We start from the raw sequence: 23,304 nt of genomic DNA on the forward strand, positions 1-23,304 counted from the left end.
CTCTCTGTCCCTCCCCCATTTGCACTGTCTCTCTCTCTCAAAAATAAATAAACATTAAAAAAAGAAAGAAAGAAATGTCAGTGAAGCATATAGAGGTTCAGTGGCCTAGGGACAGCCTGTCCAAAGCAAGGAATGTAAAGGACAACTGGTGGGCACCTTGCCAGCACAAGTGAGTCTGAGCTTGCATGAAACTGTCCCCCACAGCTGCAGCTGATGTCACAGGCAAGTTGAAGGGATGAGACACAGGGCACCCAAGAGTGTCTGCTGTCTCCCATTTTACAGATGAGGCAGATAAGTCTCAGGTAAAATAAATTTCCCCCCAACACACAGCTGGCAAGTGGTGGATCTGGGATTAAAATCTAACTCTGACTTCAAAGCCCACATTCTTTAATGCATTGTATAGCTAAGGAGCCTGGGAACAGAGAGATCAGGTGGCCTCTTGCTGCGTTTTGGGTTCCCAGGGAAGCAGGCTCTGAGACAAGTTGGCATGCAGGAAGTTCCCTGGGAAGTGGTCTCAGGAGCAGCACCCCAGGGCAGCGAAGAAGGCAGGACTGGACACAGAAGGAGTTTGGACTACAAAGGTGTCAGACAATCCCACAGGTTGCTCTGGAGCTGGGGTGGCTCTTCAGAGTTGTCCTTGCTGATGAGAGGGGGACCGAGCTTTTATACTCCAGCGTGGAGCAGGCTTTGGGCTGCCCCAGGAAAAGGAGGTCACCTTCTGAGAAGTGGTCCTTTTTGGACTTCAGGGGACTCAGCTGAGAGCCATCAGGCTTTAACACTTCCAGCTGCTGGGGGCTGGGAGGGGGAACACCTCTTCAGCCCTGAAGGGGGCTCTGTGTGCCACATCAAGGCGTCTGCTACACTTCTCTGGGTCCCCCACCGCTAGTGGCTGGGCGGGAACACAAAGGTGGGTCCACTGACTCCAAACCTAAGGTTAGCCTTGTTTTTTTCCAGGTCTATAACATGCTCCCTTATCTCAGAGTGCACGAGCAAGACGAAGGGCTCCAGCTGGAGGTTGTTGATTGGAAAGAAAGGTAACCTACTCAAACTTGATCTGATCTGAAGGAGGGGGTGTTGTTAAATAAGAGAGAAGACGTCATTCATTCAAAAATATGTACCGTGTGATTACCATTCCCCAAGCTATGCTCTAAGTGCTGGAGAAACAGGACAAAACCCTGCCCTGGAGGGCTTCCTTTCTATGGAAGAGGACAACGGGGGAGCCCTGGTCTCTCCAGGGCACCGAGCAGACTGGCCTTCTTGAGAGGAGGAGAAGCAAAATACTCTCTCATCATTTCATAAAGAGCCTACGGGAAAATAACACTCAGTTAATTTCTCACCTGATTACCTGCCTTATATAAGTAACTGAGTAAGGAAGGGCTGGTAACAGTTGTTACCTCTGGGGGGAGTAAGACAAGTGGAATGGGGAAGGAAGGGGGACTTTAATTTCCTTGCGTTTCCTTCCTGCTTCCTGCGCCCTGCCCCCACCCTCTCTTTCCACCACTTCCTTTTTTGCCGGGTGTGCCCAGGGAACAGCTACTGTGTGCAGGACTGCGTCTGAGACAGCCCCAGCTCTCGGCTCAGCCCTGGCTTCAGGTCTGGAACAGCAGTGGGAATTTCCCTGCCCTGTCTCCTCTGTTCCGTCCACTCCAGGGACCCCTCTTGCTGTCCACGAGAAGGGGGGAAGCAGGTACTTGGAGATCCCATGCAGTGGGCACAAGTTGCAGAGTCTGGGGGGGAGTAAAAAAGAGTCATTCTACAGACTTTAATTTTTTACACTGCGTAGTTGTGCACTACTTGAATGTTTGAAAAAAAATTTTTTTAATGTTTATTTATTTTTGAGACAGAGACAGAGCATGAATGGGGGAGGGGCAGAGAGAGAGGGAGACACAGAATCGGAAGCAGGCTCCAGGCTCTGAGCCATCAGCCCAGAGCCCGACGCGGGGCTCGAACTCACGAGATCGTGACCTGAGCTGAAGTCGGACGCTCAACCGACTGAGCCACCCAGGCGCCCCTTGAATGTTTTGTAACACGTGTGATTTGAATATTGGTATGCTAGCTGTTGCTGTTCCTTTTTTCTTCCCTTCCTCTCTTTCTTTCTTCCCTTCCTTCCTCTTTTCCTTCTTTTCTTTTCTTTTCTTTTCTTTTCTTTTCTTTTCTTTTCTTTTCTTTTCTTTTCTTTTCTTTTCTTTTCTTGACATTGCAGGAAGAAGATTCTGCCTGACAAACCAGGCCTGGCTCAAGACTTCTCTAGGGGCAACTGGGTGGCTCAGTCGGTTGAGTGTGTTCCACTCAGGTCGTGATCTCTTGGGTTTGTGAGCCCCACATGGGGCTCTCTGCTGTCAGCACAGAGCCTGCTTCGGATCCTCTGCCCCTTCCTCACTCACACTCTCTCTCAAAAACAAACATTAAAAAAAATAATAAAAATAAAACAAAATACTTTTCTAAAAAAAAAAAAAAAAAAAAAGAATTCTCTAGTAAAGACTTCTAGGGCAACACCTGCTTTTGGCCAAACTGTGAGGGTGGTGAGTCTGCCTACAGGAACAGAGGCCTCTCTTCCTGGGTTCTCCTTTTGTGGCCATGTCCGCCTCCCCTCTCACACTGCAACCTGTTCCTTTGAATGTTTCTGCTTCTGATTGTGGGTCATCCTGCTGAGGACAAAGATCTTTCCAGATGGGCTTTCTATCCCCCATGGCCTTTGTGCCTTATGCTGGAACTTCTTGCCCAAGGTGATAGGCTCTGTGTCCTGAGGAAGGAAGAGTCAGCTTCAGCAGGTGACAGTGGTGACCTGGTGATGGCACACTCTCCCTAGAGATGACCTATGAGTCCTGGTGGGGGGGGGGGGGGGGCGCGGGACAGCCAGGCTGGCCTTGGAGTCAAGTTGGACGAGGATCTGCAGGGCATACCTATGAATTGCTCCCGCTCAGGAGCACCTGGGTGGTTCAGTTGGTTAAGCGTCCAACTTTGGCTCAGGTTATGGTCTCGTGGTTCATGGGTTTGAGCCCTGTGTTGGGCTTTGTGCTGACAGCTCAGAGCCTGGAGCCTGCTTCATATTCTGTTTCCCTCTCTGCTCCTCATCTTCTCTCTCTCTCTCTCTCTCTCTCATCTGATCAAAAGTAAACATTAAAAAAAAAAATTTGAATTGCTGCTGCCCAGCATTCAGTGCCCACTTTTCTGATGATAGCATAATTTTGCTTTAGCAATTGACCCCTTTTGCATTTCATATAGTTTGGGTGGGACTGACCATCCCCTGGCTGGAAGATGAGTCATGTCACTCCGTTATGCCACCAGATCCTCCTCCTAGGAAGTTGGATCTTGAGCAAATGATACAGATACAGAAAGTGTTTGGGGCTAATTCATCCTAGTCCTGGTGACTTCCCTCTGGGGTCTGCTTCCCAGGTTCCTAGAACCGCCCTCCTGTCTATTCCTCTGGGAGCCTGGGGCTGCAACTTTTCCTTCGGATCTCTGTTGTCTCGCATCTTCTGGTGAAGTAAATCACTGTTGCTGAGTAAATTACCCAGAGTCCATTTCTGTTGCTTACCACCTAAGACCCCTGGCTAATATGGCCCCCATGCCTCCCAGGTCTCTCAAGCCCCATTTCCTCCCCAAACAGTGGTTCGGGCCTCTTGGTTTCTGTGTATGTGTGGTCGTGGTAACTCTGCCCGTGTTTTATTTATGCTGTGGATGTGGTGTGGGCAGCAGCTGAGCAGGCCAGATTGGGCCTGAGGCGCCAAGAGAGACGGTGGGGTCAGCCAGAGTCATCTCCAGTTTCTGAGCCATGCTGTCAAGCTGGGTGTGCACAGCCACGGAAGGAGGGCCTGTGGCAGATACAGGCAGAGCGTGAAGCTGCAGGCTGATCACGCTGTATCTTCTGGAAGTACCAGTTTGAAGATTTTATGGGAGTGGGGAGACATGGTTTTTAAAAAAAAAAAAAAATTTAAATTAAATATATATATATTTTGGCATAGAATACAAGAATCTGCAGGAATTTTTATGAGAACACAAATGTGTTCTAAGAAATTTCCTACTGGCAGAAAGCCAATTCCATATGCCTATCTAAACCTCCTGGCAGTACACATTCCTCTCTGCAACTATAGAGTTCCTTGGTAGAAATTTAGAGAAACACAGGCTAATGGTATTGGGAGCCTTGATTAAACCACACAGGCTGTTCTGGTCCAGGTCCCCATCTCTGTCGACCCTCAGATTCCTTTCAGGCTTGGGCTACAAATGGGGGGCCTCTCAGAGTCCTGTTATCGCTGACACCTCTTCACAGCCCCTAAGTATGGCTACCTTGTTAAAAACGGACAACCCTGTTAAAAATCACTCACTAAAGTGGGGTGCCTGGGCGGCTCGGTTGGTTAAGTGTCCGACTTCAGCTCAGGTCATGATCTCACAGTTCCGGAGTTCAAACCCTGCGTTGGGCTCTGTGCCGACTATCTCGGAGCCTAGAGTCTGCTTCGGATTCTGTGTATCCCTCTCTCTCTGCCCCTCCCCAGCTCGCACTCTGTTTGTCTCTCAAAATAAAATAAACATTAAAAAGAATTTTTTTTAAGTCATTCATTAAAGAAAGATAGCCCCTCCTTTCATGAGTAAATTCAGGAAGCTTATAATTCTAATTTTAAATATGTAGATGCCTATTATATTCTGGGCATTTTCCACATTTAACCATTACAGCCACAAGGCAAAGATAGTATTATTCCCGTGGTGTAGATGAAGATACTGGGGCTTACTGAGGCTGAGTAAGTAACCCAAGGTCACACAGCTAATTAGGCCATTTTTCTTAAATATCATTCCTGTTCAGTCTCCCCTTTCTAGAGTGAGCTCATGGCCTGAATGGGGAACACGTTAAATCCACAAAACTTTAGTATGAATGGGTTCATTTTCTGCTGCCTTCTTCCTAACGGGAGGCCTCTGCCTACCAAGAGGATCTTGGCCAGCTGGGGCTGGGGGAGCCGGAGAAAGGCACAGAGAGAAGGCTCCCTGAAGATAATTTCTCCCAATGACTCTGTATCGTAGTGGTTAAGATCATGGGCTTTGAGGACAAGTAGGGATGGATTTGAGATTCTGTTGTACTACTCATTGTATAGATAAGAGGAATGGGACAGGGAGTACAGAGGGAGGGAAGCCCACCACACCACCATCAAGCCACAGTTGGGCTCAAAACCGACTCTGTTCCTAGTGTCTTTACGAAGAGGAATGGTAACAGCTACCTCCCACGACATCTGACCGAGCATTCTGCCGAACATTGCCAATTACAGAGAAGCTGATGGCAAGGGGCTACGGGCGGGCCTGGCAGCCTGGCCTTGGCCAAACCTACTGCCTGGCCCCTCACTCTCATGATTCCATCCTGATCCACAGTGTCTACCCTGCAGGTGCCCCTGCCTCTCTCTCCCCTGTCACCTTTGTCCTGGGAACCCAGCGTGGGGCCAGGACTGTAGGACACCCTTACTTGACTCCTGGGTTGGAGTCCACAGTAGTGACAGCTCCTTGCCCAGGTCCCTTTGGCAGTGGGAGTGTGGTCTCTTGCTCTCCGCTTTCCCAGGATGTCCTGTGCTGCAGGGGTTAATAACACTGTGCTCAGGCCACTGGGGCAGATGTCCCTTGCAGCTAGGCCCTGAGTACTCTGACCCTAAACATGGGATCCGGGATCATGGAAGCTTCTACATGAAGATTCTGGAGTGGGTTACTTTATTGCCAAGTTGAATATTTTTATGAAACTTCCTTTTCATTATATGTTTCTTTTAAGGGAAGAAATCCCATTGTGCACTGTGACATCGACCACTCTATGCTGTGCAGAGAGTCACATTGAAGAATATTCAGGCCCTGGAGGGACCACTAGAGTTTCTGCTACTGGAGGGCAGGGGCTCTGCCTTACAGGTGCAGATGTTCGAGCCCGGAGAGGCCCTTAGCGACCGTCAAGTTCAGCCCAGATAGGGAAAGGAGCTTGTGCGAGACCCCATGGTCGGCAGGCCCTGAGCTGATGGGACCGCGCTTCACACTGCTGCATATCTGCACCCAGCACAAGGCCTTGCACATGGTTGGCTCTCAAAAATTTGTGATGAATGCATAGGTGAAGGCATGAACAGACCAGCCAAACCCTGGGGACGGTTCTCCTGCCTCTCAGGCAAGGCCTTGACCTTGCCTTGCCTCTCAAAGAGCTGCTCTGACTGGGGATTGAGGCCAAACCAAGGGCCAAGCGGGCAGCTAAGCCCCTCACCAGCTTCGCCTCGACATCCTCATCATCTCACATTGTCTGCCTTTGCGGAGAAGATGCACAGAGGAAGTTGCCCAGTGAATGGATTTGTTGAGTGGGTGTGTGAATAAGATATTCTGTCCTTCTGGCTATCTCTCCACTTGGAGAGCGTGAAGGGAAGTTGTCTTCACCTGGATCTCCCTAAAGCAGGATTTGGTGGTAATTATTCTTTTAGGAGATGAGCCACGGAATTCAAGGTGAGAGAGAGGGTATGCGAGACAGGGAAGGCAGGTAAGTCACCTCTTAAGGTGAATATTCTCTTAAGGGATATTTTGCTGAGCAGGTTATCCTTCTGGGCAACTGAGGCTCAGTCCCACTGGGGACCTTCTGAGGGGCCAAGAATCTGTTATCCATCAGTAATTGTTCCTTAGTGACTGACATTTAAACCTGGGGCTATTGATTTTCTACACTCTCAGCCTGCCCCATGCTCCTGCTATTAGGGAAAGCCCTCAGGTAGAGAGAGGCAGGCTGGGAGTGCAGAAAATGGTATAGCACAGCTGTCGGTGGCCTCCAGGGTGGGCCATGAGAATCTGGGCAGGACAGTGACAGTGCCTGCTGGAGGAGTGTCTGGACTGTCATGCCCACCCCATCACCGCCAATGCAGGCTGTCTACAGGTGCAGTGTACCCAGAAGGCAGCAAAGCTATCTGATGGGCACAGCCTGAGCCTGTGACCCTGGCCTCACCCTAGCCAGGTATCTTCCTACAAATGTTTCCGGAAGGCCCTGTTGAGTTGATGGTCCCAAGTGCTCTAAGGGGCTGGTGGATGATTATGAGAAAGGACTTCCTCCTTTTATGTGTCCTCGAGGGGGTGGGGAAGTCAGGCACCAACTGGGTGTTGATGTCTGTCACTAACTCACTGGGTGACCCTGAACAAATCACTTGGCCTCTCTGGGCCTTAGGTGGCTTATCTAATAATAATAATTGAAAGTCATTATGGCTTCAATGAGCTTCTCAGTTTATAAATGGTATTTATTCTTTGGGAGTCTCATAGCTTCCCTATAGACTCAAGGCTGGTAATCTTTTTTAATGTTTATTTATTTATTTTGAGAGAGAAAGTGCATGCAGGTGGGGGGGGGGTGCAGAGAGAGAGAGAGAGAGAGAGAGAGAGAGAGAATCCTAAGCAGTCTCCACACCCAGCAAGGACCCCAACGCCGGGCTCGATCTCATGGCCGTGAGATCATGACCTGAGCTGAAATCAAGAGTTGGGTGCTTAACCGGCTGAGCCACCCGGCCCCAAGGCTGGTATTTTTAACCTTCTTTTTGAGTTGAATTTGAGGTCTAGAGAGAGCTAGTGTGATCTTAGGATAGCACAGCTAAACGTGCCAGCACAAGCTCTTTATTTTGCTCTTCCGTAGCTAACATGAACAGTCCCCCAGGGTCCGTCCTTTGCAAATTATGGTGAAGAAAATAGAGACAGCATCACGTGTTGAATGATGTAATGACACCTGATGGGGAATAATCCATTACCTTTAAAAACATGTCTTTCAACCTTAGTGGTAGCATTCATTTCTCCATTCATTCATTTATTCATGGAAGAACATTTTGTGAGGCATCAGGTATGTGCCCGGTGCGATGAGATGGGTTGGGGGTAAAGAGAGGAACCACCCATGACGCTTGCCCTCGACAAATTCACAGGTGTAGGAAGACAGACACTGAGACACAACCAGAGCAGAAAGTCCCTCAGCTGCCCCTTTAATTTGTGGAAGTTTCTTACTGTTGCAACAGCCCTTGTGGAAAAAACAAGGGGGTGGGGGGGGCACACATGCGGTGGGCGTTGGAACACAGGCTTTAGCAACTCACGGTTGTGTTGAGGGTCTCGAGTGCACGCAGAGTGTGCACGGGTGTGGGGGGTGTGCCAGAGCGCATTCTCGAAGGTCTGAATCCCTCCCACCACATTCCCCATTGCGTCTCCCCAGTCGCAGGAACTTTGTAATCATAACCAGCCTGGGATTTAACCAAACACAGCATTCCACCACCCTCTGCAACCTCTTTGTTTGATCTTCCCCCTGGAGACACAGGTCATGAGGAAGAGAAGGGGGAGGGGGCACGCTGCAGGGAGTGTGTGTGGAGCTTCCTCTGAATCTTCTTTTAATTCGGGAACTGAAAACAAGATGCCGGTTCCCAAAGCCTCCTGAGTTAACACCACCCTGCGTTAAAGGAGCTCAGTCACAGAGCTCCAGAGCACTGGCCACCTTGGAGGTCGCTAGTCCAACCCACTCAGGTTACAGACCCCAGAAAGGGGCAGTAGCTTCTTTGATGTCACACAGCAGAAAGAAGCAGCTTTGCAGATCAGCTTAACCAGCAAATGCGCCGAGGGAGCAAGGGTGGTAATGGAGATTCATTTATGCTAGGGCGTGGATGACTGATATCATGGTGTTCTGACACCAAGAAAGAGGCTTAGGTAGTGGGGGCAGAGGAGGGGAGATCAGAAGGGCACTGGATCCTTCCAGTCAAGGTGACTGGGGCTCCGTCTGGAAGGAGGAGGGCACAGGGCTGGGAGGCGTAAGGCCCTGAAGAAAACCATGGCAGCTGCTTTGTATGTAAGCCCTGGGTCGGGTGTCTGATTTTCTCCTTCCTCTGGGAAGGAAGCCGCGAGCTTTCCAAAGTGTCAAATCACTCTTCAAGGCTAACCCTGTTGTCTTCTGGAGAGAATGTGTTTTAGATTTATTTTCAAACTGCATCTAAAGGCATCAGCAGGGTTATTCATTTCGGTTACCTGGGTTTGGTGGGTGCCTCGAGCATTCATACACAGCAGCACTTCCTTCCTCCAGCCCTGTGGGAAATGAGGTATTTCTCAGGGCGAGCTTTCCCGTTTTGTCTTGTTTTGTTTTTTGGTTTTTTTTTTTTAATAATTTAAGCCCCCTGCTTTATGTATCTAATCTCTTCATATTTTCAATATGAGAATAGTTCTACCGGCATTTTACGTTCTTGGAGTGTGTGGTAATGGTTGTTTATAATTTCAATTTCATTTATTCTTTTTCTTTAGTGTTTTTCATTACTTAAGAAATACATACTCATCGTAAAGGCTTCAAAAAATAGAAAAGTATATAAAGTAAAAAGTAAACATCACTTTATCACTTCCAATTGCTAGAGGTAGACACAGCACTTCTGTGTGTATCTCGTTGGTTTCTTTTTCTCGTTTAACAGAAGAGGGATTATATACTCCATCAGTCGTTCTCAAAGGGTGGTCTTATGAATTCCTGAAGGTCCCTGAGACCATTACAGAGGATCCACAATGCCAAAACAATGTTTAATGATAATACTAAGGCATTATTTGCTTTTTTACAATTTTTTCTTTTTTCTTTTTTTTTTTTTTTTAGTGTTTATTGATTTTTGAGACAGAGAGAGACAGAACACGAGTAGGGGAGGGGCAGACAGAGAGGGAGACACAGAATCCGAAGCAGGCTCCCGGCTCTGAGCTGTCAGCCCAGAGCCCGACGCGGGGCTCACACTCACGAACCTCGAGATCATGACCTGATCAGCGAAGTCTGAGGCTTAAGCGACTGAGCCACCCAGGCGCCCCAGCTTTGTGTGTGTGTGTGTTTCTCCCCCCACAGTGTTGACATTGGCATTGATGTTACAAAAAGCAAAAGTTGAGTAGAACTGCTCGTGTGTTAGATCAAGAGGTGACAGCCCCACACTCTCCTAACGGTCATTGTAACCCGTCACCCCCACACACTCGAAATAACGGAAACACCAGTTTCTTTTTTTTTTTTTTTTTTAACGTTTTTTATTTATTTTTGGGACAGAGAGAGACAGAGCATGAACGGGGGAGGGGCAGAGAGAGAGGGAGACACAGAATCGGAAACAGGCTCCAGGCTCCTGGCCATCAGCCCAGAGCCCGATGCGGGGCTCGAACTCACGGAGTGCGAGATCGTGACCTGGCTGAAGTCGGACGCTTAACAGACTGCGCCACCCAGGCGCCCCAACGGAAACACCAGTTTCTTTAAGAATGTCTTTGGAAGCCGTAGAGATGATTCATTTTGTTAAATTTCAACCTTGGAGTACCTGTCTTTTTAAGGTCCTGTCGAATGCCATGAGAAGCACCCATGGAGCACTTTCACTGCATTCCGCAGGCCGTCTGGGGAGAAGGGCGTTTGCAATGAATTGTTGGACTTGAAAACTGAATTCCACTGGTTTTTTCACGGAACACCATCCTTACTTGAGGTGATGACTAAATGGTGATCTTTGGTGATTCAGATTTGGGAATTTTTCAGACATTTTCTCAAAACGGAATGAAAAGATCCTGTCCCTTCAAGGAAAACTGGCAGTGTTTATAACTAATGATGACATTCAAGCTTTCAGGCAAAAATTAGAATTTTTTACACAAGGGGCACTGGGTGGCTCAGTCGGCTAAGTGTCCAACTCCTGATTTCAGCACAGATCATGATCTCTCAGTTCTTGAGTTGAAGCCCTGTATAGGGCCCTGAGCCAACAGTGTGGAGCCTGCTGGGGTTCTCTCCCTCCCTCTCTCTCTCTCTCTCTGCCCCTCCCTGCTCACACTCTCTCACTCTCCCTCTCTTTCAAAATAAATAAATTAACATTTTTAAAATAAAAAAATAAAAGCTCGGTGCAAATTTGAGCAGCAGCCTTTTGTTATTACACATAAAAGGGATTGTTCATGACATCAGCAGTTCTCAAAGGGTGCACTATGGCTTATGTCATGACCTGGACAACTTCCCAACACTTAAAGACTTGAGTGGTGAGATGGGTGGTGATATTAACAAATGTGATTTTTGGTATTGTTAATAACATGGTCAATATTGGAGAGATCTGCATAACTCCATGAGCTGACATTTTCCAAATGACCAATGTTACAAAATCATGTGTGGGTAAAATAGTCATTCAGAGTAGAAGATAGGGGCGCCTGGGTGGCTCAGTTGGTTGGGCATTTGATTTTGGCTCTGGTCTCACAGCTCATGAGTTCGAGCCCCACGTCGGGCTCTGTGCTGACAGCTCAGAGCCTGGAGCTGCTTCAGATTCTGTGTCTCCCTCTTTCTCTGCCCCTCCCCTGATCTCTCTCTCTCTGTCTGTCTGTCTGTCTCAAGAATAAATAAACATTAAAAAAAAAAGTGGAAGACAGACCAATGGATTTTATTTTATTTTATTTTTTGAGAGAGAGAGAGTGCATGTGACAGAGGGGAAGGGGCAGAGGGAGAGGGCAAGGAGAATCTTAAGCAGGTTCCACACCCAGCGCAGAGCCCTACATTGGACTTGATCTCACAACCATGAGATCATGACCTGAGCCAAAATCAAGAGTCCTGTGCTTAACCCCCTGAGCCACCCAGGCACCCTCAAACCAATGGATTTTAATGCAACAGAATAGGAGAATCTCACTGATGGTGTTTCAGAATCCACATTACAACTACCCATTGAGAAATCACCCCTTGTTATATTTTGGTGAATTATCCAAGGAAAATATCCACGATGATCTGAAAAGGCTATTAAAATGATCTTCCCTTTTCCAATTACACATGTATATGAGGCTGGATTTTCTTCTTGTACTTCCACCGGGACAACACATCACACAGATTAAATGTAGAAGAAGCAGATCTGAGAATACAGCCGTCTTCTTTCTGTAAGGCACAGATTAAACACACGTGCAGAAGTGTGAGACAATGCCAGCCTTCTCACTAAATTATGTTTCGATATAGTTCATTTTCATAAAGAGGATATGACTCTTGTAAACATGTAATGAGTTCATTATTGTTACTTTATTTCTTTTTAAGTTTTTATTTATTTATTAAGGAATCTCTACACCCAATGTGGGACTGGAACGCATGACCCCGAAATCAAGAGTCATATGCTCTCCCCACTGAGCCAGCCAGGCTCCCCTCATTGTTATTACTTTAAATAAATTATTAAGCACATTTTTTTAATGTCTCAGTTTTAATTTTCTAGTATGGTAAATACCAATAGACAGAGCTACATAACGAAAATTCTTTGGGATATCCTTGTTAATTTATAAGAATATAAAAAAGCCCGGAGGCCAAAAAGTTTGAGAACTGTCGCTGTACAGATTGTTCCATACTTGATCTTTCTTGCACGTCAGTAAGCACAGGTCTGCCTCACTCCTTTTAACAATTGCATGTTTGGGGCGCCTGGGTGGCTCAGTCGGTTGAGCGACCAACTTCAGCTCAGGTCACGATGTCACGGTCCGTGAGTTTGAGCCCTGCGCTGGGCTCTGTGCTGACAGCTTGGAGCCTGGAGCCTGCTTCAGATTCTGTGGCTCCCTCTCTCTCTGCGTCCCCCCCCCCCCCAACCAACTCATACTCTCTCTCTGTCTCAGAAATAAATACACATTAAAAAGAAAAGCAATTGCACGTTTTCTTGTAATTCACTTAACCCACTGCACTGTTGATGGACATTTATATTGATTACAAATTTTCACCAGTATTTGTAGTGAACAATGAATTCCTTTTGTACTTATATCTTACACATGTTTAAAGGTATTTTTATAAGTCAAGTTCCTAGAATGTGTTGAATCCAAGACATGTACAAGATTAGTAGACACTGAACAAATTATATTCTGAAAAGAATTTTAAACTTTTATCAAAAACATGCAAGTCCCCTTTCTTGTCTTAAATCTCAAGTATTTTATTCCTTCTCTTCTTTTATGTTTATTCCTTCTCTTCTTATGTTTATTCCTTCTCTTCTTTTTTTTTTTAAGTGTTATTTATTTAAGTAATCTTTACACCCAACGTGGGACTTGAACTCGTGACCCAGAGATCAAGAGTCACATGCTCTACCAACTGAGCCAGCCAGGGGCCCTACATTCCCTTCTTTTTTTACTATTTCTGCCTCAGAAGGGATTAGAGTGGGCCTACACTGAAAGCCAGAAAGAAGAATAAATTAAACAAAAGCTAGGCAAGCAGTCGCCCTGGACTGAGTAGAAGACAGGGGTGGATTTATACTAGAAATCTATATAAGAGAAAGACACTGTAGCAAAGCACTAAGTTTTGCCCTGCTCTATCAGGCAACTGGGACAAAAAAGAAACATAGTAATTCATACATCTTGCCTTATCCAATAGCAGGAAGTCAATGAGTACCCAAAGAGACATATCTATTCTCAATGCTCAATGCTGAATATTTCTTCATAGGGATGTTGTTTTCCCTTTTTCATCCTTAAAGTTTTGTTTTGCTTTGGTTTATTCTATTTTATTGGGTAGACAGTACATTTGTATGGCTCTAAAATCTAAATGATATAAAAAAAGTACACACTGCAAAGTGTTACTTTCATTCCATCCCCATCCACCCTTTCCCCCTTAACCAAGAAGTACCCGTGTTTATTTATCGTTTCACTAGTTTTCTGTAAATTCATGCACATTTTTTCATTCTCTTTCAATCGCAAGAAATAACATACTTGATACACCCGTCTACATGTCCTGCATCTTGTTTTCTCCCTAAGGAAGATCATTTAGTCCAAATTGACAGTCTATACCCTCCGTGTACTGACAGAAACACTCGCGGTGCCTATTGAGGTTGTATTTCCAGATCAGACCGTGCTGGTTTGAGCAGATGCCACACGAGCAAGAACTCCGGCTGAATTTTCACACGTGGCTCCAGTAATCCACACGTGGCTACTGGTGATCATCTTGCTTTCAGGGGTGCAAGGAAGCAAAAGGGACATGAATTTTTATAGAAGGGTCCCTGCAAGAACAAAAGCAAGGCGAGATATGGGTGTCATGCAAGGCGGTGATTACCCTGCAGCATGGATCTCTCCTTTCATGGGTCTATTTAGTCCTCAGTTTTGCAGGTCTGGAAATGCCCAGGCCCATCTCACGTTAGCCACTCTCAGAGGACACTGATGGGCATCCAAAATTAGCAATTAATTGACATTAAATGAAAGCGATTCTTGGACCCACAATTATATGGTCGACTAATCTTCGACAAAGCAGGAAAAAACATCCTATGGAAGAAAGTCTCTTGGACAAATGGTGTTGGGGAGACTGGACAGCAACATGCAGAAGAATGACACGGGCCCACTTTCTTACACCATACACAAAAATAAATTCAAAACAGATGAAAGACCTAACTGTGAGACAGGAAACTGCCAAAATCCTAGAGGAGAACACACACAGTAACCTCTTTGACCTTGGCCACAGCAACGTCTTACTAGACACATCACCAGAGGCAAGGGAAACAAAACCAAAAATGAACTCTTGGAACCTCATCAAGATAAAGACTTCTGCACAGTGAAGGAGACAATCAACAAAACTAAAAGGCAGCCTGTGGAATGGGAGAAGATGTTTGTAAAAGACATATCTAATAAAGGGTTAGTATCCAAAACCTGTAAAGAACTTATCAAACTCAACACCCCAAAAACAAGTAATCCAGTTAAGAAATAGGCAGAAAACATGAATAGACGTTTTTCCAAAGAAGACATCCCGATGGCTAGCAGACATGAAACGATGCTTAAAGTCACTCATCATCAGGGAAATACAAATCAAAACCATGATGAGATACCACTCACACCTGGCTAAATTAACAACACAAGAAACAACTGTTGGTGAGGATGCGGAGAAAGGGGAACCCTCTTGTACTTTTGGGGAATGCAAACTGGTGCAGCTGCCTGGAGAACAGTACAGAAGTTTCTTAAAAAGTTAAAATAGAACTACCCTATGATCCAGCAATTGCACTACTAGGTATTTACCCAAAGGATACAGAAATGCAGATTCAAAGGGGTACATATACCCTGATATTTATAGCAGCATTACCAACAATAGCCAAACCTTGGAAAGAGCCCAAATGTCCATCAACTGATAAAGAAGATGTGGTATATATATAATGGAATATTACTCAGCCATCAAAAGGAATGAAATCTTGCCATTTGCAATGATGTGGATGGAGCTAGAGTGTATTATGCTAAGTGAAATAGGTCAGTTAGAGAAAGACAAATACTAATATGATTTCACTCATATGTGAAATTTAAGAAACAAAACAGATAAACCTATGGGAGGGGGCAATAGAAGAGAAAGAGAGGGAAACAAACCATAAGAGGCTCTTTACGATAGAGAACAAGTTGAGGGTTGGGGCACCTGGGTGACTCAGTTAGTTGACTGTCTGACTTCAGCTCAGGTCATGATCTCGTGGTTCGTGAGTTCTAGCCCCACATTGGGCTCTGTGCTGACCGTTCAGAGCCTGGAGCCTGCTTCACATTCTGTGTCTCCCTCTCTCTCTGCCCCTCCCCTGTTCATGCTCTGTCTCTCTCTGTCTCAAAAATAAATAAACGTTAAAAAAATTTAAAAAAATATTTAAAAACAAAAACAAATTGAGGGTTGATGGAGGGAGGTGGATGGGGGGTAGGCAAATGGGTGATGGGTATTAAGGAGGGCACTTAGGTTGAGCACTGGATGTTATATGTAAGTAATGAATCACTAAATTCTTCTCTTGAAAACAGTATTACAACATAATGTATGTTAACTAACTAGAATTTAAATAAAAATGTGAAGGAAAAAAAAGAGGAAGTGATTCTTTACATTTACTGAAATACAACTAGCTGGGATACTGCTTTCCCAGAAGGCATTTCCTACCCAGGGGAAAGAGATAATGCTGACATGTTTCATCCAGACCTGATCGTTCCCTTTCCCCCAACCAAGTATGTCTCTCCTTTTATCAGATAACTTGCGTCCACTGGCTTTACCATTCTCTGCACAGTATGTACCCCTCTGAGCTATCTTTTCATAGATGCCTTGGAAACAAGCCCCCTTCTGTTAACACGCTGTCTTCAGACAGAGCACAGCATGCTTGGGAGATTTCACCATGTTTGGTGGTCGAGTCCTCCTCAGGTTTTTCCATTATATAACCACAGTATCTTGGATGTTGTTATTGTGATGAACAGCGGGTGTAAAATACGTCCCCCAATGTTTGAGTAATGTTCTCTTTAAGAGATGGATTTGCATCGCCCCCCCCCCACCTTCTGCCTTGTGACTTGTTTCTGATGAGTAGTGGTGGCAAGTGATCGATGTTGCCGAAATATGTCAAAATGTTAATAAATATTGGTTGATTAGTAACGTTGACTCGAGTGGGCCCCACCCCCATCAGAATTATTGGTGGTCCTGGGACAACCCTGTAGCTCAAGAATCAGGATTTTCGAGAAGAACCAGTTCTCCAGTGGACGTGGCTGTGAAGACTGGTCTAATTTGGTCACTCACTTCCTCAGCAAGCTGGGAGGGGCTCAGTTTGACACTGACCTGCCCAACAAGAAGGTCTGAATTGACTCTGAGCACAGGGGAGCCGCTGCTGGAGCCACTGGGGAAAACAGGAAAGGCCATTCCTACCTTGACCTTATTGGAGGCCTGGGTCCCAGCCCGCAGGATGGACCGAAGGGGTCAGGATGCTGGTCCTCTCCTGGCTTCCGGAGCAACGGGAAGCCCAGTAGCCCTGCTCAGCGGTGGGAGTTCGTGTGGAAACCCTCACTGGCTCTGTTCCTCCCTAGCTTCCCTGCAATAAAATCGAGCTGCCAACACAATAATAAATATAAATTATGTTTGGCTAGTGATCGTGAGTGATTTCTCGTCTTCCATTTCCCTTCACTATTAACTGCTGCTCGTCTGCTGTACACTGGGCGGCCAGAGGTCAAGGCTTGCAGCGGGGCGTGCTGCTAGGAGTCAGTCTGGGGAAGCAGCTTACTTTTATTCTTGAGGCTTTAATGCCCATGTGGGGCTCCTTTTGGGGAAAGCTGGCTACTTGAGCCCGCCACTATGGAGGAAAAGCGGGTAGCAAACCCAAGGACAGCCAGCTGTGGGTTGACCAGCCGCCCCAGAAGGACACCTGTAACTAACTGAACCCTTCAGCCTCTCTCTCTCTCTCTCTCTCTCTCTCTCTCGGAGTATTCGAATGTGAGTCTCAAGAGGGCTCCTTCTGCGGATGAAGCAGGGGAGGAGGCAGAAGCCTACAGAGGTGCTGAGAGAGGGTGGGGGGCAGAAGCCCAGTTGCTACAGAGCAAGGCTGTAGGAATGGTAATGGCAGAAGCAGAGCTTAGCTTTGTCGCGAGTCTGAGCAACAGATGCCAGGGGCCATTTGGCAGGGCTCCAGGCATCAGAGCTGCATGATCCCCTAAACCAAGCCCCGTTTACCTCCAGGGCTTTTTAAGGGGGCGCCTGGGTGGATCAGTCGGTTATGCGTCCAACTGCAGCTCAGGTCATGATCTCGTGGTTCGTGGGTTTGAGCCCCACATTGGGCTCTGTGCCGACAGCTCAGAGCCTGGAGCCTGTTTCAGATTCTGTGTCTCCCTCTCTGTCTGCCCCTCCCCCATCCACGCTCTGTCTCTCTCAAAAATAAATAAACGTTAAAAAAAAATTTTTTTTTTTTCAAAAAGGGGAGACAATAGTGCTCTCGTGTAAGTGGCTGCCTAGCCTGTTTCTGTTTGCTTATTTAGCAAGGTGAACTGTGGGGAGGTAAGGAACTCAGGCTCGCCTTCACCAAAGTATCCTGACTTTCTTGACCTTGATCTTTTTAAAATGTAAGCATTTGATCTACGGAGCCTGGAATATACATTAAAATTCATGGAAGAGGAGACATATTTTTGAACTGAGGTCCTGTTTTCCAATTTCTTTTCCTTTCACTTCGGGTCTGGCAGGAGGTTTTTATATTGCCTCTCAGGTGTGGGGACCAGCCACTCCGTGGTGCTTGTAAAGAATGGAATAGCTTTTGGGAAAAAAAAAAAAAAAAAAAAAAGTTAAACGAAATTCCTTTCCAGGATGCTGTTGGCTCTAAAATTCCTTCTCAGGGTATCAGCTAGCATGACTCAGGTGCTCGGGCCACGGTTATGGGATTCCTGCTCATCTCTGCTCCTCAAACATTCAGTTCCACCATCTCCCTTCCTACTTCTCTCACTGCCTTCTCAGCCTGTCTTGGCTCCTCCACTCTTTCCTTTCTCCCTGTTCTTCTGGCACGATGTAATACTTCCCGGCACCAGACATTATGACACCGTGTTGATAGATAAGGAGCCCAAAGGGCTGGCATGAGGGAGGAACAGGGCTCAGTGAGGGCAGTCATTGCCAGCTGTCGCCGGGGAATGGATGGAGAACATAGCTGTGGGCCCAGGAAAGCCAAAAAAGGAGGGCTTTCTAAACAGCCCCCAAAGAAATCCAGAAACCATAAAGGAAAAATGAATCTATCCAACTATACAAAATATTTTTTTCAATATATGAAGTTTATTGTCAAATTGGTTTCCATACAACACCCAGTGCTCATCCCAAAAGGTGCCCTCCTCAATACCCATCACCCACCCTCCCCTCCCTCCCACCCCCCATCAACCCTCAGTTTGTTCTCAGTTTTTAACAGTCTCTTATGCTTTACACAAAATATTTTAAATTGTGAGGGGCACCTGGGTGGCTCAGTCGGTTGGGCATCCAACTTTGGCTCAGGTCATGATCTTGCCGTCCATGAGTTTGAGCCCCACATCGGGCTCTGTGCTGACAGCTCAGAGCCTGGAGCCTGCTTTGGATTCTGTGTGTGTGTCTCTCTCTCTGCTCCCCAACTCTCCACCCCCGGTCACACTCTGCCTTTCTTCCTCTCGAGAATAAATAAACATTAAAAAACATATATCTAAAATTATGCAGTGGTAAAAGATACCATCAGTAAAGTCAGCGAGCACATGATAGAGTAGGGAAAATAATACATGTGACAGACAAAAGGTAAATGTCCTTCCTATACAAAGAACACTCTACAACTGAATAAGGAAAAATATGAAAAGCCCAATAGAAAAAATAGGTTAAGGTGTGAATAGGCAATTCACAAAGGAGAAAACACAAACCTCCAAAAGACATAAGATGATGCTTGACCTTTCTTTTAGTCAGAGAAATGCAACATATAATAATGACATGCTATCTTTTGCCCATCAGATTGGGAAAAAACAAAAAAGATGTGCAGAGTAAGGAAATGCTGCACCCAAACACTGTTCATGACATATTAAGTGAAAAAAGCAAGTTGAAAATTTAGACAAATAGATAGCATGAATCAGTTTCTGTATTCTAAGAAAACCATGGAGACAGGGTGCCTGGGTGGCTCAGTTCGTTTAGTGTCTGACTTCGACTCAGGTCATGATCTCATGGTTTGTGGGTTTGAGCCCCGCGTCGGGCTCTGTGCTGACAACTCAGAGCCTGGAGCCTGCTTCGGATTCTGTGTCTTCCTCTCTCTCTACCCCTTCCCTGCTCATGCTCTGTCTCTCTCAAAAAATAATAAAAAAACATTAAAAAAATTTTTTAAATAAGTAGGAGATAAATAATTAAGCGGCGCCTAGGTGGCTCAGTTGGTTAAGTGTCCAACTTCAGTCAGCTTATGATGTTGCCGTCCATGAGTTCAAGCCCTGCGTCGGGCTCTGGGCTGACAGCTCAGAGCCTGGAGTCTGCTTCGGATTCTGTGTCTCCCTCTCTCTCTGACCCTCCCCTGCTCATTCTGTCTTTCTCCCTCTCTTTCTCTCTCTCAAAAATAAATAAGCATTTACAAAATGTTCTTAAAAAGCATGGAGAGAGAATGATCAGTGGGTGGGTCCCTTTAAACTTGAAGGAAAAAAATAAATACACAGCAAACTGTTAATCTGGGAAGTGGAAAGTGGGGTCTTGTAAGTCTTAGTGTAGTTTCCTTTTTAAGCATAGTTGGTTTATGGGTGGTTTCACTTTGCGTGTTTTCACCGATATTTCAACCCAATTATAAACTGTGATATCGTAAGGATGTTTGTGGTAGCTGGTCATGCGGCATGCTGATTTTGCTTCAGTCACTGTACTAGGGTGTTTCTACATGTTAGTTTATTTTATCCTTGCAATCCCCAGCGAAAGACACGATTAGAACCATTTTGCAGGTGAAGAAGATGGAACTTGAGTAGCCAAAGTGCCTGGTCCACAGACTTTGGCTGAGTCATGCCTTACAGGCAGTTGAAAGCAAAGTTGCAGTCAACGTGGGTGACACTCATGTCGTTATAAAGACAGAATTTAAAGCCTCCGATTTGATGAACCCTCTATGAGGCACATGGATGATCTTTAAAAACTGAGTCTCAAATAATACCCTTCCCCAGCTGAGGTCAAGTCTCCTTCCTTTTGACTTTTGATGTCCTGGCTTCGTAGAATTGCGGGGCTCCAGCCAGGGACCCGAGTGAGGGTGGAGTGAGGGCAGAGGTTTGCAGCCCCAAGCGCTAGAAGGCAGCTTCACCCCCCGCTCATTTAATCCTGGATTAACCAATGCTAAATGGGAGTCTAGGTGTATCATGTGCCCACATTTTCAACAACACTTCCAACTCTTCCTCCACCCCTTTCTCAGGATACATCCCCAGCTGTGAAGTCTCCAGAAGCCCCCTTCCACAAAGCTGGCAGCTCTTGGCCAGGACTATGGCGATGATTCCAGGCCTCTGAAGAGTCTAAACCCCCTCTCCTAAGTTAGTATGTAGAGAGGCGGTGCTAGTCGTCCATGCTGGAGTGGGGGGTAGGAGGTGTGGGGGAGGGGAGGCTGCAGAGGGGTCAAAGCTGCCAGGAGGAACTGGAGCCAGTGGAGCAGTTCATACCTGGGAGGGGAGGGAGTAGGGAGAGCAGGAAAGCCAGTGGTCCTGGAGTGAGTCTGCATGGGTCATTTAAAAAGTGGGAGGTGGGGGGTACTTCTGTGGCCACAAAACAGTTCTGGGGAATACGGTAGCCTGGAAAATACAAAATGTTATGAAAGAGACAGCTAGGGGCACCTGGGTGGCCCCGTGGGTTAAGTGTCTGACTTTTGATTTCAGATCAGGTCATGATCTCATGGTTCATGAATCTGAGCCCCACATCAGGCTCAGTGCTGACAGGGCAGAGCTTGCTTGGGATTCTCTCTCCCTCTCCCTGCCCCTCCCCTGCTCATGCTCTCTGTCTCTCTCGCTCAAAATAAAAGAAAAAAAAAAAAAAAAGAAAAGAGACAGGTGAACACCTTGGTCTGTGCTTAAATGATCCCAGTGTGTGTTTGGGGGGGTGGGAGTGAGCGGTGTGGGAGTATTCCCAAGTTCTGATGACTTAATTCAAGTATCAGGCCACCTTTCCTGCCCTTGGAATCTCCCCACCTTTCAGTTAAAGAATCTTCCCTCTTTCCTGACTGCAGTCGGCAGCGCAGGTCACAGTTCCAGCTTCGCTGGGGGATGGGCAGATTGCCTGGTTCTGTCCACCGAATCAGATCTACTGCCCCAAGAAGAATAGGAGGCCCTTGGCTCAGCTCAGGGGCTTTCAGAAAGTCCTTGGGGGTTATTAGACCACAGCCTTCAAACTTTTTAAACTGCAACCCTTAGTAAGAAATACACATTGCAACCTAGTACACAAGTGCTCACTAGCACGTGCACACACGCACACAGCAGCAAACTTCAACAAACAATACTTAATACTTAACCCTAATTATCCATGGTGCACTTAGATTGTTTTCCGTTCTATTCTTTCCTTTCTTCGGTTTTTGAAATGTTTGTAACTGCTCACAACACTCTCCGTTAATTTCAAGACCAGTGAGTTAAGACCAGCAGTTTGAAACACAATCAAAACAATGGAATTATGCAGACACTTTGGAGAGAATCCATCAGTTTGCCTCAGCCACGTGTACTATAGGAGAAACCTGGATGGAGGGTGAGTTGTGGTCCAAGGCCATCTCTCAGGCCCTTCTGGGTGAGACATTTTCAGTCACCATTGGCTTGACTGTGTTGAGTCAGATGGTGAAACGGACCACTACAGTTCTAGAATGAAAACAAGATTAATTACTGAGAGCTTTCTATGTGCTGGACATTGTTCTAAGCACTTTACTCCAATTAACGTACTTAATTTTCATACCACCATCATGCCGTTCGTAGTATTATTTATTTCTGATGGACAGTTTGGGAACTTAACCTCCTGGAAATGGCTGATAAGTGTTGATGGAGGAATCAAAGCCCATTGGTTCCAGAGCCCCTGACTCTTAAAGCATCACACCTACCTACTCCCTACCCAGACCTTCTCTGGGATTTCACTACCAGTTCATTTTGCCATCTTTTCAAAGCATGCCATCCAGTGCTGAGTTCAGCAGGCTCTGGCCAGAACCCCACAGTGGACTTAGACCAGAGCTGAGACCCCGGCATGGTCACCAATCCAGGAGCCTTTAATCCTGGTGGCTTCAGCAGAGTGTTCTTTCAATACACATTTACCAAGTCCCTCCAGCTGAGAAGATCGAGGCTGGAAGGCATCTCCGAAACTGTCCTTTTGCTGAGGGACTTTCATATGAGATAAAAGGGGCACAGGCTTCCCTCCGCCCCAGGCCTCCACTTTTGTCTGTTTTAGATGTGGAGTTTCTGCATAAGCTCATACTTGAACAAAATAGCTTGCTATTAAAACAAATTGTTGGTTTTCGGAGAGGTGAGCAAAAATTTTAGGGAGTTGGTTTTCTTTTGGAAACTAATTCATTGAACGGTTTATTATTATGGTAAAATACATACAGCGTAAAATTTACCATTAGTGACGTTGAGTACATTCACAATGTTGTGCAATACTCACCACTATATAGTGCCAGAATGTTCTCATCACCCCAACAGGAGACTTCATGTCCACTAAACAATCACTTATTACCCTATTTCCCAAGCCCTTGGCAACCACCAATCTACTTTCTGTGTCAGTGGATTTGCATATTCTGGATATTTCCTAAAAATGAAATCATACAATACATTGTCTTTTGTGGCGGTCTTCTTTCACTTAGCATAATGTTTTCAAGGTTCAGTCTTGAGGTAGCATAATATCAGTGCTTCATTCCTTTTTACGGATGAATAATATTTCATGTGTGGATATGCCACAATTTGTTTATCCATTTATCAGTGGATGGCTATTTGAGCTATTTGAGCCTTTCTACTATTGTGAATAATACCGCTGTGGGCAATTGTGTACAAAGTTTCTGTTTGAACACCTCTTTTCAATTCTTTTGAGTAAACACCCAACAGAGGAATGGTTGAGTCACAAGTTATTGAGAAACTGCCAAAGTGTTTTTTCTATAGTGGCTGCTCCATTTTCCTGCCCACCAGCAATGGACAAGAGGGTTCTGATTTTTCCACATCCTTGTCAATACTTATTCTTTATTTTTAAAAAATTAG

Source organism: Herpailurus yagouaroundi, unplaced genomic scaffold (genome assembly GCF_014898765.1).
Source record: "Herpailurus yagouaroundi ecotype Mexico unplaced genomic scaffold, PumYag 184, whole genome shotgun sequence".
Classification (NCBI taxonomy): domain Eukaryota; kingdom Metazoa; phylum Chordata; class Mammalia; order Carnivora; family Felidae; genus Herpailurus; species Herpailurus yagouaroundi.